The sequence below is a fragment of the Stegodyphus dumicola genome, chromosome 12, assembly GCF_044657685.1.
Source record: "Stegodyphus dumicola isolate Sdum_Otavi_A_Nest chromosome 12, ASM4465768v1".
NCBI lineage: Eukaryota > Metazoa > Arthropoda > Arachnida > Araneae > Eresidae > Stegodyphus > Stegodyphus dumicola.
This window is the reverse complement of record NC_140779.1, coordinates 23673359-23684269: the sequence shown is the minus strand read 5'-3', so window position 1 is coordinate 23684269 and position 10911 is coordinate 23673359.

Below are 10911 nucleotides of genomic sequence, written 5' to 3'. Positions count from 1 at the left end.
GTTAGTTTCGGTTTTAATACTTATTTGAATGGATAATCAATGTTTCTGTATTTGCTGACAAAAAGCACCTTTTTTTTTCTCTTTCATTTAGTAGAAATACAACTATCTGAATTAGAGCACTGTTTGAAGTATATCAGTATTTTCCTCCCAAATTTTCCATAGATGTATTATGAAGGAATCTATGAATCATTTTCGGACCAGAATTCAATGTTCTTCTGACGTCATACAAGGAGCCCTGCCTCGTAGCCTATCTTTTCAATCAAAACGACCTCTCTAGATAAAAGTATTCAAATAATAGAGAATGGCTCCTGCAGAGTGCGAAGGCGTAAGTCCTTTACAAAAATGGAACCTCTCTTTTTCGACAGATATCAAAGAAACATCTGCCAACCACGGCCTTTTCCTTCAATGCTCTCAGCTACAGTTTTGGTTATGCGGAGGAGTATTTTGTGTGGAGGAGAGACATAGCAAAACAGGATTGATAATAGTCCTCATTATGTAAGAAACAGTCTCTTTTCACTGCTAGCCACATGCAGACCGCATAGAAAGCAAAATGGAGCGAGATCAAAATAATGATATTATAACTCTTTCTATGTAAAGAAATGGGATCAGAAATGATCTGCCTTTTTTTTAGTCATCATTTATAAATAAATAATACCATATTTCCTGTTTTTTTTTGTATTAATTTGCAATATTTTTTTGGATAGCTAATCAAACTGGAATTAGCTTAGACACTGTGGTCCATTACTTAGAATTGTTTCAGAGTTCATTTTTATCTGTTTTAATTTATTCATCTTGGGAAACAAATCTTGGAAAGGCAAATTGAATTAATATGTGAAGAGAACTTGCGTTTTACTACTTAAAACTATTAGTATATATGTTACCGTGAAAGACCGAAATTGGAGAATGTCGACTTTCACCGGAGAATATCAACATTCACCAAATACGTCGGTGAAAGATCGAATATTGCACTACATTCTTGTATATTCGGACCCTCACCGGTATATGTCGACAATCACAGATATGCTCTGGTGAAAGTCGAAAAGAGAGGTCATAAAGTGCCATAATAGTTTAAGTTGTTGCAATAAATAAGATTTGAATCACATAATTTAGTAAGTTTTTTATTACTGTTATTTTATTTTCTCATTTAGAACGTACTTATAATTAAGTAAGTTTTTAACTTCTATTATTTTTTTTCTCATTTTGAATGTATTGTGTGCTTTAGGTTCTCATGTTCTTAAATTCTCATTTCAAGTTCCAAGTGCGTTTATTCGCGACTGAATAACGGAGAAAAAAATATAATATTGTTATATGTTCAACATTCACCATTAGTACATGGTGAATGTCGACATTGACCGGTGTAAGTCAGAAATAAGAGTATTTGGAAAATATTTCGGACATACACCAAAAGACTATGTGAATGTTGAGATTCACCGGTGAAAGTCGACATTCTCCAGATTTCGGTGTTTCACCGTAACATATATACAATGTAGTGCAAAATTCTTTATACACGAAAGTGGTGCAGTGAGTGTTTACTTACGACAAAACTCAAACTGTAAATAGAAAAAAAAAAAAAAAAAAAAAAAAAAAAAAAAAACTGACATCACGTCTTCCTTGTGTGGCCTATTAAATTATACACATTTTTTGCTGCATTTCATTTAAACTATTTCCTCGAATTTCATTAGAGATATATTATTCATTCAATTAATTCAATTCTTTCTTCGCGGCAAAGCAAAAATACATAAAAACTTAAAACATCTTCATTAAAAAGTGTAAAATACAGAAAAAACATCAAACAGAGTTAAAACAGTTAAAAACAATTTCTACAGTTAAAATTATTCCCAAGCAAAAACAAACAATTCGGCCAGCGGGTAAGAAAGCAGAGTTTTCGGTGCACAAAACTGAAAGTTTTTTTGGTTCCACACGGCAAAAAAAAAAAAAAACAATGAAGATGCAGAAATGACTCATTTATTTTCAAGATCTAACTTCCAAAATGCATTCCCAGTCATACTTGCACACTTTCTAAATGGGGTAGTCATGATAAAAGAATCATTATTTAGTTACCATTTAATAAAAAGATATGTGAAACCAAGTACTCCAGTAACAAGACAAAACCCAGAATTCCATTGTCATCTCCGCTGTCATCCTAATTTAGTTATGACAAAATTGCTAAAAAATGATATATTAATATTTAACATTTTATAGAAGAATGAATAAAATCCTGAATTACTGTAGGAAAATAATATTGTATAAACTTTGCCGTGCTACATTACTAACTGTTCTGGGCCACGGGAGAGATATGCTTGGCCCAGATAAGCATAAAATTTACTTAAGTTATTCGGCTATTACAAATGTTTACGTTACTAGTTCCCAGCAATCTAAATATCGAACTTGCTATTACCCAACTTCTCTGATCACATTGTCAGACAGACATTATTATCACCATATGATCTGATTGCTTCCGTGCAAAAATGCAGACGATAAAAATTTCATTGTTGGAAAAACAGATGGCGTGCAGTTTTTCATTTTTATTATTTACAAGTAATGATAGACGAAGCCGTGCATCATTTTAGTTTTTATATGTTGTGCATCTAAATGGAAATCTCTGAAATAACAACTTTGTTGTCATGAAAAAAATTATCACCCATAATACGTAATACATTATTAAGGTTTAGTTTCCAAAACATATTCAAACAGACAAAAGTGTTGCGCATAACCAGAAAACTATTTATATTTGAGTCAACGTAAATTATAAAAGTGAAGAAATTAGTTACTCGTTTTGTAGGGTAAACGAAATGAAGGGAAAAAAACTGTTTCTTATTGGTTTTCATTTTGTTACTTAGCTTATCTTTTTTTCAACCATACTATGTAAATTGTATCTAAGACATTCTTACGTACTAGTTCTTATTAGGCAATTCTGTCTTAAATATAGACCGTAATATAAAAAAAAAAATAAATAAATAAATAAATAATAAAAAAAAAATACCTGATGTAGACACGATATGACGACCTATTAAATTAGATACATTTTTTGCTGCACTTTATTTAAACTTATTTCATTAAAGATATATTTTTCATTCAATCAATTCAGTTGGACTAAAGGGACGATTTCTGCTTTACGAAATTTTATTCTAAATTTAGATTACTGAGAGCTCTTTAATTTAGTTTTATTTTTATTCTACTTATTAGCCCAAATGGGAATTAGCCCAGAGCTATTAGTCTTGAAACGGCATTTTGTGACGAATCACTATAAACGGCTGAATCACTTTTCAGACTGTTACCACCAAATATTATCGCCCCTGTATTATATTTAAAGAAATTAAATAAGGAAGAATCTGCATGAATGTATGTATATTTCTTGCACTTTGAAAAAACAACGATACCTAGAGCCGTCAAATTTTGAGCAACGTAGTCCTCCACCCGAAGGGACGCCCGAATTTAGAATTTGTTTAATTATCTGTTTCGAATTTATAAAACTTTAACGAATTTTTTTACTAAGAAACTCAGCGCTTTTAAGACGAGTACGGAATAAAATATTAATACATTATTAAATAAAATAATTAATATTAATATAATAGCGCGAAATAAATACGGAATAAAATATTTTTATCTCCAGCGCACGAGACTGTCTATCGAAATTTCTAAAGATCTGCTGTTTTTAAAATATTTTTAGTCCAAAGGGGCTAATTCCCTTTATTACACTAGGGATTTATTACACTAGGGGAACATTAGGGATTCGAAACGTGTTTGTATGCGTAAATGAAAGAAACGCCCATTTCGGCGTAATATAAAATCTGAAAACTTTCAGGTTTTTTATTTATTTATTTATTTATTTTTCAATAATTTTCCCCCCATTTGTAATGTTATGGTACATTTGTGTATTTATTTTGTTAGTGCTATAACTTACTTGTGGAACACGAGGAGATGAAATTAGAGTTAACATACCCCGTCCTCCGAAAAAAAACTTGAGTAGTTATGTTTTAATGCTATGTTATTAATATTCATCAAAAACCAGTAATAAAATATATAAAAGAAACTTACCAAAAAAACAAAAAAAAAAAAAAAAATTTTTTTTCACTTATGTCAAGAACATTACCACCTTTGAATGTAGGAAAATTATTCACTTTAACAAAGGTAACAGATGTCATCGTTTACTTTAATCTGCCGTTCTATCCTACGAAGTATTTATCTATATCCGACAATTAAATTCTCGTTTAATTTACAAATCTGGTTTTCATTATCCCTAAAATTACTCTGGTCTTTTATAGTTTTCAACCGGCCGCCGAGCTGTTTCTAATACTTTTTGCTTCTCGAAATAGCTGGAAAATAATAAAAGTGTGGGATTATGGTTACAGCTAACATAGTGGTCAACTAAATTTATTCAATTTCAATACATATTACGGTAATACAGGGACCGGACCAAACTGTCGTTAAATCTACTTGGAGATGTCTCGCCAAATTTGGCGATAAAATAAGTCATTAAAACTGTTGTCAGCTTGCCTACATCTCGCCAAATTACCGAGATACCCATTTGCTCAATGTTAAATGTACTTGCCCCAGTATTCTTACTTTTTCGGCATAGTTTTCTATTTAAATTTGTCTGGCGCTACATTACACCGAAAAATAAAACAATTTTACTAATAATTCTACTAAAATTACCTATCTAAGTACAAAATTCGTAACAATATCTGTCTACCTTTCTCTGTATATATAATTTAAACTGTGAAAAATTCGTTTAGTTTTGGCTAAGTTTATAAACTCCTCGTTACTCTTTGAATAATTGAATCTTACTACGATGACGAGCTAATCAAAAATTGTTCGTCTACCGACATAAATGCATTTTCAATATTTTTTAACTTTTGATTTCTGAAATTGTGTCTTTTCTTTTTTTCTCTTTTGGAAGCCTTAATTTTTATGTCACAAAATCCCAAAGTTCCTTGGATACAATTTCAGGAACGCTGCTTTATACAGTCTATGGGAGGTTTCATCGTATAAATATGGTTGCAACGAATTTTTAACCCAGTGGCATATTTCCATTCAAACAGAGACCAAAAAAGTTAGCTTCTCTGCAATATATATGTTAATAAACATGGGAAGAAATGATTTTGCTATATCAGGGCCTATTCGTTCCTGCATAAATTTACGGGCAGACAAGCAACAATCCCTTCCCTGTGGGGTTCAATGTGCGAGGAAAGATTTATTTGTTTTTCTCGAAAACACATAAGCAACGTTGACGCCTACGAACCCTAAAGCCCAATAAAAAGAAAAGTCCCCTACAAGTCCTTTTTTTCCCTCCCTCCTATTTGCTTATTACTTACTCTGCATTTCTCGCTGATCCATGGAAAATTACCCCCCGCCGGTTAGAGTGCGGCAGAATATCCGACTTGCGCTTATCGTTATTGCATCCCTCCCCCTCTTTTTTTTTTTTTTTTTTCTTTTTTTTTTTCTTTTCTTATTTTCGTTTCAGTCACCACCACTTTCCGAGTACCGCGGAGTTTCCAAACCCCTGTAGATAGATAGATACCTTGAATCTAGATTACAACCCAAAACAGGGGACGTATGAAAAGTGCGCGTTTGTGGCGTTACTCAGAATAAACCTTGTTAATTAATTTCGGTAACTTAACAAAATCAAAAATGGTAACGCAAATGAACGTTTCAGGGCAGGCTCCAAGCATGAGCGACAAAGACAAGTCACTCAGGGCACCGATTTTTGGACAGCGGCAGCTGTTTTCATTAGCGATAACTAAATAAAAATGTATTTCACTTTGAATTAATTAATGTGTTTAATTTATTACTGGGTGTCATTTGATCGCTTTGGAGCCGGTCTGGTTTGTTTAATAACGCTTTAAAATCCCAACAGTTTTCTAGGATTGCTTTTTTCCATACAAGATTTTACAAAAACGAAAAACACTTCTCAATTAAATAAAAGATAAGAAAGAAGATATTTGTTACTAAAAGAAACATGGATGTCTTTCAGAAATATACCCAGGCGGATAATATGGTTTTATTAATTCAATTAAGATTTTACAATAACGATTCACCTTATAAAAATGCACAGTTATATCCTTTCCTAATTCCATCACAGATTTCGTATGTATGTAAATAATTTTAGTTAAATTATACGTAAAATTGTAGTACCTCTTGTGTAATGTAATATGAAATGCCTGAAAACAACGAAGCTCTGCCGGAAAAATAAGGTTACAGGGGCAAGTCCATTTAGCATTAAGGTAAATAGCTTGCCAAATTGGCGATGGTTTTGGTGACTAAATTGTGTTGCCAAATTTGGCAAAAAATTGACAAATATCGCCAAACTTTGCGACCATTTGAGTTTGCATAATTGTAATTGTTACTGTAATTGATCCCTACCGGTTACCATTACTTGATAATAATAGCTTTATTAAATCGCTTTGTTCTACAGATCCGTGGATTTGGGGTAATTGATGATAACACTTGATAAAGAATCAAAACACAATTTATTCATCAATAAGCACTATTACACAGGACAGTTCCAAAGACACGTTTACACCGGTATAGTGTTTACCCGTATATTGTATCCGACGTTTACAGTACAGTATTTCCGTAAAGACCGTTTACACCCGTATAGTGTTGCTACTGCTCGCTTTGAAATCGCTGAGTTTGTTAATCAAAAATTCGTTAAGTTTCACAAAATATGAAACAGATAATAAAACAAATTCCAAATTTGGCTTCCAGATGCCCATATTCGGGTGGAAACGTACGTTATTCAAAATTTGATGGCTCTAGGTACCGCAGTTTTATCGCAATGCGAGAAACATACATACATTTATACAGATTCTTCATTATTTAATTTCTTTAAATATAATACAGGACGATAATATTTGATGGCAACAATTTGAAAAGTGAACTTACATTTATAATGAATCAACGCAGAATGCCAAAATGAAATTAATAGTCCTTCTGAGCGAACTGCCCCTTTCGACTAAAAAAATATTACTTATATAGACTTCAGAAAAATATTTCTGTATAACTGAACTTTGAAATAAATAATACGTAAAGAATTTTTAACAGTTGGGAAACTTTCACCTTTATTTTGGGTTGATTAAAATAAAATGCTTAAATCAAAATAAAATTTCACGGGTTTGCATTTTATACCTAGGAAATCAAAGAAAATGATTCAAAGAAGATTTTAAATGATTTAAAGAACTAAATGATTCAAAGAAGTGGTATAGTACGATATTTCTTCAGCCGAAACTGAATAGTGTGCTACATATACCACAGAAATTTTAGCAAATCTTTTTAGATAGTGAAAATGCCTACCTCCTCGAATTATCAAAAGATCGCCCAGGTTCTCTGCATAGATTTACTTTTGCATCATTTTGTTCTAATGATAAAACGCATAGTTAATTTTTTTTTTTTTTTTTTTTTTTTTGCTTTTATTAGTTTGATTTTTTTTTTGAGAATTTAAGCAAATTTTATCACTGTGGTTTAATACATATCGGCTGAAAAGGAAAGAACTCTGCACTTCAGCATTAAAGGTCATTAAAAAGTCGAAAAAGAAGAATTAACATATTCTTCATGTATATAGTCATTCAAGAACATTCCTTACCCCCTTCCTCTAAATAATTATCTAATTAATGCAAATACCTTCTTCATATGATCATATATCAAATTTCTTTGAAGCCATGCACATTCATCAGAAGTTCTCAATTTTAGTTAAGAATTATAAATTTAATTTTTACTATCAAAGAAAGAAACAGATATATATATACATATATGTAATAAATAAGATTAAAATGTAATTTTAACATTTAAGTAAAATTCAAACACTAATTGGTATTCATTTCAAATGAAAAGCTCAGTGCATTTCGAAGAGTGCATAAATAATATACAAATAAACTTATGACTTCTATTTTTTTCTCAGAAAAAGCAGATCACTTGATTTGGCTTTGGGAAGGTTACAGTGTCGTTTCATCTGAAATTAATGGAAATGAAAGGACGAATTTTATCAGTTATCACACTACTTGACATTATCAGCAATTTTTTACATAAGAAAGCGATAAGAAAACTCCATCATACCTAAACCAATACGATAAGAATGTTTCATATTTTTTTTTCTATTTATTTACATTGATAATGATAAATTGATAAGCAGCTCATGTATTTGCTTACACCCAGGAAGGTATTTCTCGCAATGCATAAAACAAACGATGTTAATATTTATAATTCATGGAACGAAGCAATGAAGTTTAAAACATTAATACCGAAATATTATCAGATCAAAATCTTCATTAACGATACACAAACAGATGTATTCAAAACGTCTTTGACATGGATTTCATTTGTCTAATCAGTGATAGTCAAATGGGCATAAAAAGATAACTTCATCACACCCATCTTGTTGATGGACAAGGACGTTGCATTCGTAAAACTTCTTGAACTTTGAGCAGATGTACTCAACCCTTTCGAAATAAGAAACATCAGTGATCAATGCATATTTGATCCAGTGATCGTCTAACGCAAATCCTAATCAAAGCACATATCAAAAGGAAACATACGACAGTATGCTTAAATCTTCGAAATTAATGCCAGGGCGAGTACTAAATATATTTTATTTCCTAGAAACTTTTAATTATTAAACATATCAATTATTCGATATACAGTGTCTCCCAAAAGTGTTCGCACACTTTAAGAATTTGCAGGAAAAGCGCTATAACCCGGATTTGAATTCGAATATAAACCCAGTACTTTCTTCATATCATCTCCATGTGATTTAATTTTTATACTGATTTATTTTCTTTTTATAAAACTGAAAATATAAGGAGGCATACATAAAACACGCTAGTTCTATCTAACGTTTGCTTATTACCTAACCAAATCTTTTACTTTTTAATACCGACTTTTTTTAGTCCAAAGGGGCAATTTGTCCCAGGAGGACTATTAATTTCGTTTTGGCATTTTGCGTTGATTCACTGCAAGCGTTGTTCCACTTTTCAAATTGTTGCCACCCAATATTATCGCCCTGTATTATATTTCAAGAAATTAAATAATGAAGAATCTGTATAAATGTATAAGCAAGATTATTTCAATATAAGCATTATTATTTCTTAAATATATTTCAAGAAATTAAATAATGAAGAATCTGCATAAATGTATAAGCAAGATTATTTCAATATAAGCATTATTATTTCTTAAATATATTATATTTAAGAAATATAATATAAATATAATAATATTTAAGAAATATAATATAAATATAATAATATTTAAGAAATATAATATAAATATATTATATTTAAGAAATGCCCAAATTTAATAATTGCCGAATTTAATAAATTTAATAATTGCCAAATATAATAAATTTAATAATTGCCAAATATAAATATATAATATAAATATATTATATTTAAGAAATGCCCAAATTTATTAATTTGGGCATCTGGAAGCCCAAATTTGAAATTTAGAATTTTTTTTATTATCGATTTCAAATTTTGTAAAACTTTAATGAATTTTTGACTAACAAACTCAAGGATTTCAAAGTGAACAATGGCAACGTTGTACAGAAACATTTTTATCTCCAGCGCGCGAGATCGTGTATCGGAAATTCTAAATATATGCTTATTATGGTTCTCGCTCTGTGATAAAACAACGTTATGTAGAGCCATCCAATTTTGACTGATATAATCCTCCTGCGAATATGGGCATCTGGAAGCCCAAATTTGAAATTTAGAATTTTTTTTATTATCGATTTCAAATTTTGTAAAACTTTAATGAATTTTTTATTAACAAACTCAAGGATTTCAAAGCGAACAATGGCAACGTTGTACAGGGACATTTTTATCTCCAGCGCGCGAGATCGTGTATCGGAAATTCTAAATATATGCTTATTATGGTTCTCGCTCTGTGATAAAACAACGTTATGTAGAGCCATCCAATTTTGACTGACATAATCCTCCTGCGAATATGGGCATCTGGAAGCCCAAATTTGAAATTTAGAATTTTTTTTATTATCGATTTCAAATTTTGTAAAACTTTAATGAATTTTTTATTAACAAACTCAAGGATTTCAAAGCGAACAATGGCAACGTTGTACAGGGACATTTTTATCTCCAGCGCGCGAGATCGTGTATCGGAAATTCTAAATATATGCTTATTTTAAAATTATTTTGCGATATTGCTCTTGAACTAAATTTTATGTTTTAAGTGCGTGTGTGTGTGTGATTATGGCAAAGCCTCGAGGGCTATCTGCCTAAGGGGAAGGATGCCTTCGTGGAGGACTTTCTAAGGGAAACTGGCCTGTATACACGTTACACATGGGGAAAACCACGAAAACGCCCATGCAGCCAGCCCGTTGTTTTAAGTGCGAAGAACGTGATATTTAATAAATTGTGGTAACACGCAAGAGGTTTAAAAAACGCCCCTTTGGGCGTAATTTAAAATCTGAACCCTTTCAGATTTTCTTTTTCTTAAATTGAAAATGTACGGAGGTATAGATAAAACCCGCCACAAAAGTGATCGTGCACCGAAACAGTTTCGTAAATTTTCATAAATAAAATTATCGTCTGCCATCTTTTTTATTTTTGCACTTTGGTTACATTGAAAAAATTCTTTGGCTTTGTTTTTTGCCTGCTTACTTCGTTATATTTTATTTAATGTTTAAAAATGTCTCGTAGTCGTAAGGAAACAACGAACAGCACTCAAACAACGAAAGGTTTAATGCATTTCCAAATTGTTGTTTTTGAAATTTTGTGTTCTTTGAAGAACCTTGAGAGTAAAACGTAGTAGTATGTGTAGAACCGATCGAGGTTCTCTGCTGTAAAAGTACAAATTGCACCAAGTTGAAAACATAAGAGTAAATCGGTTACTTTCTTTCCGTTTAACATAATAGATGAACATATCACACTATGATACTGTTGCGTGCGTACGGGTTCGTTATGA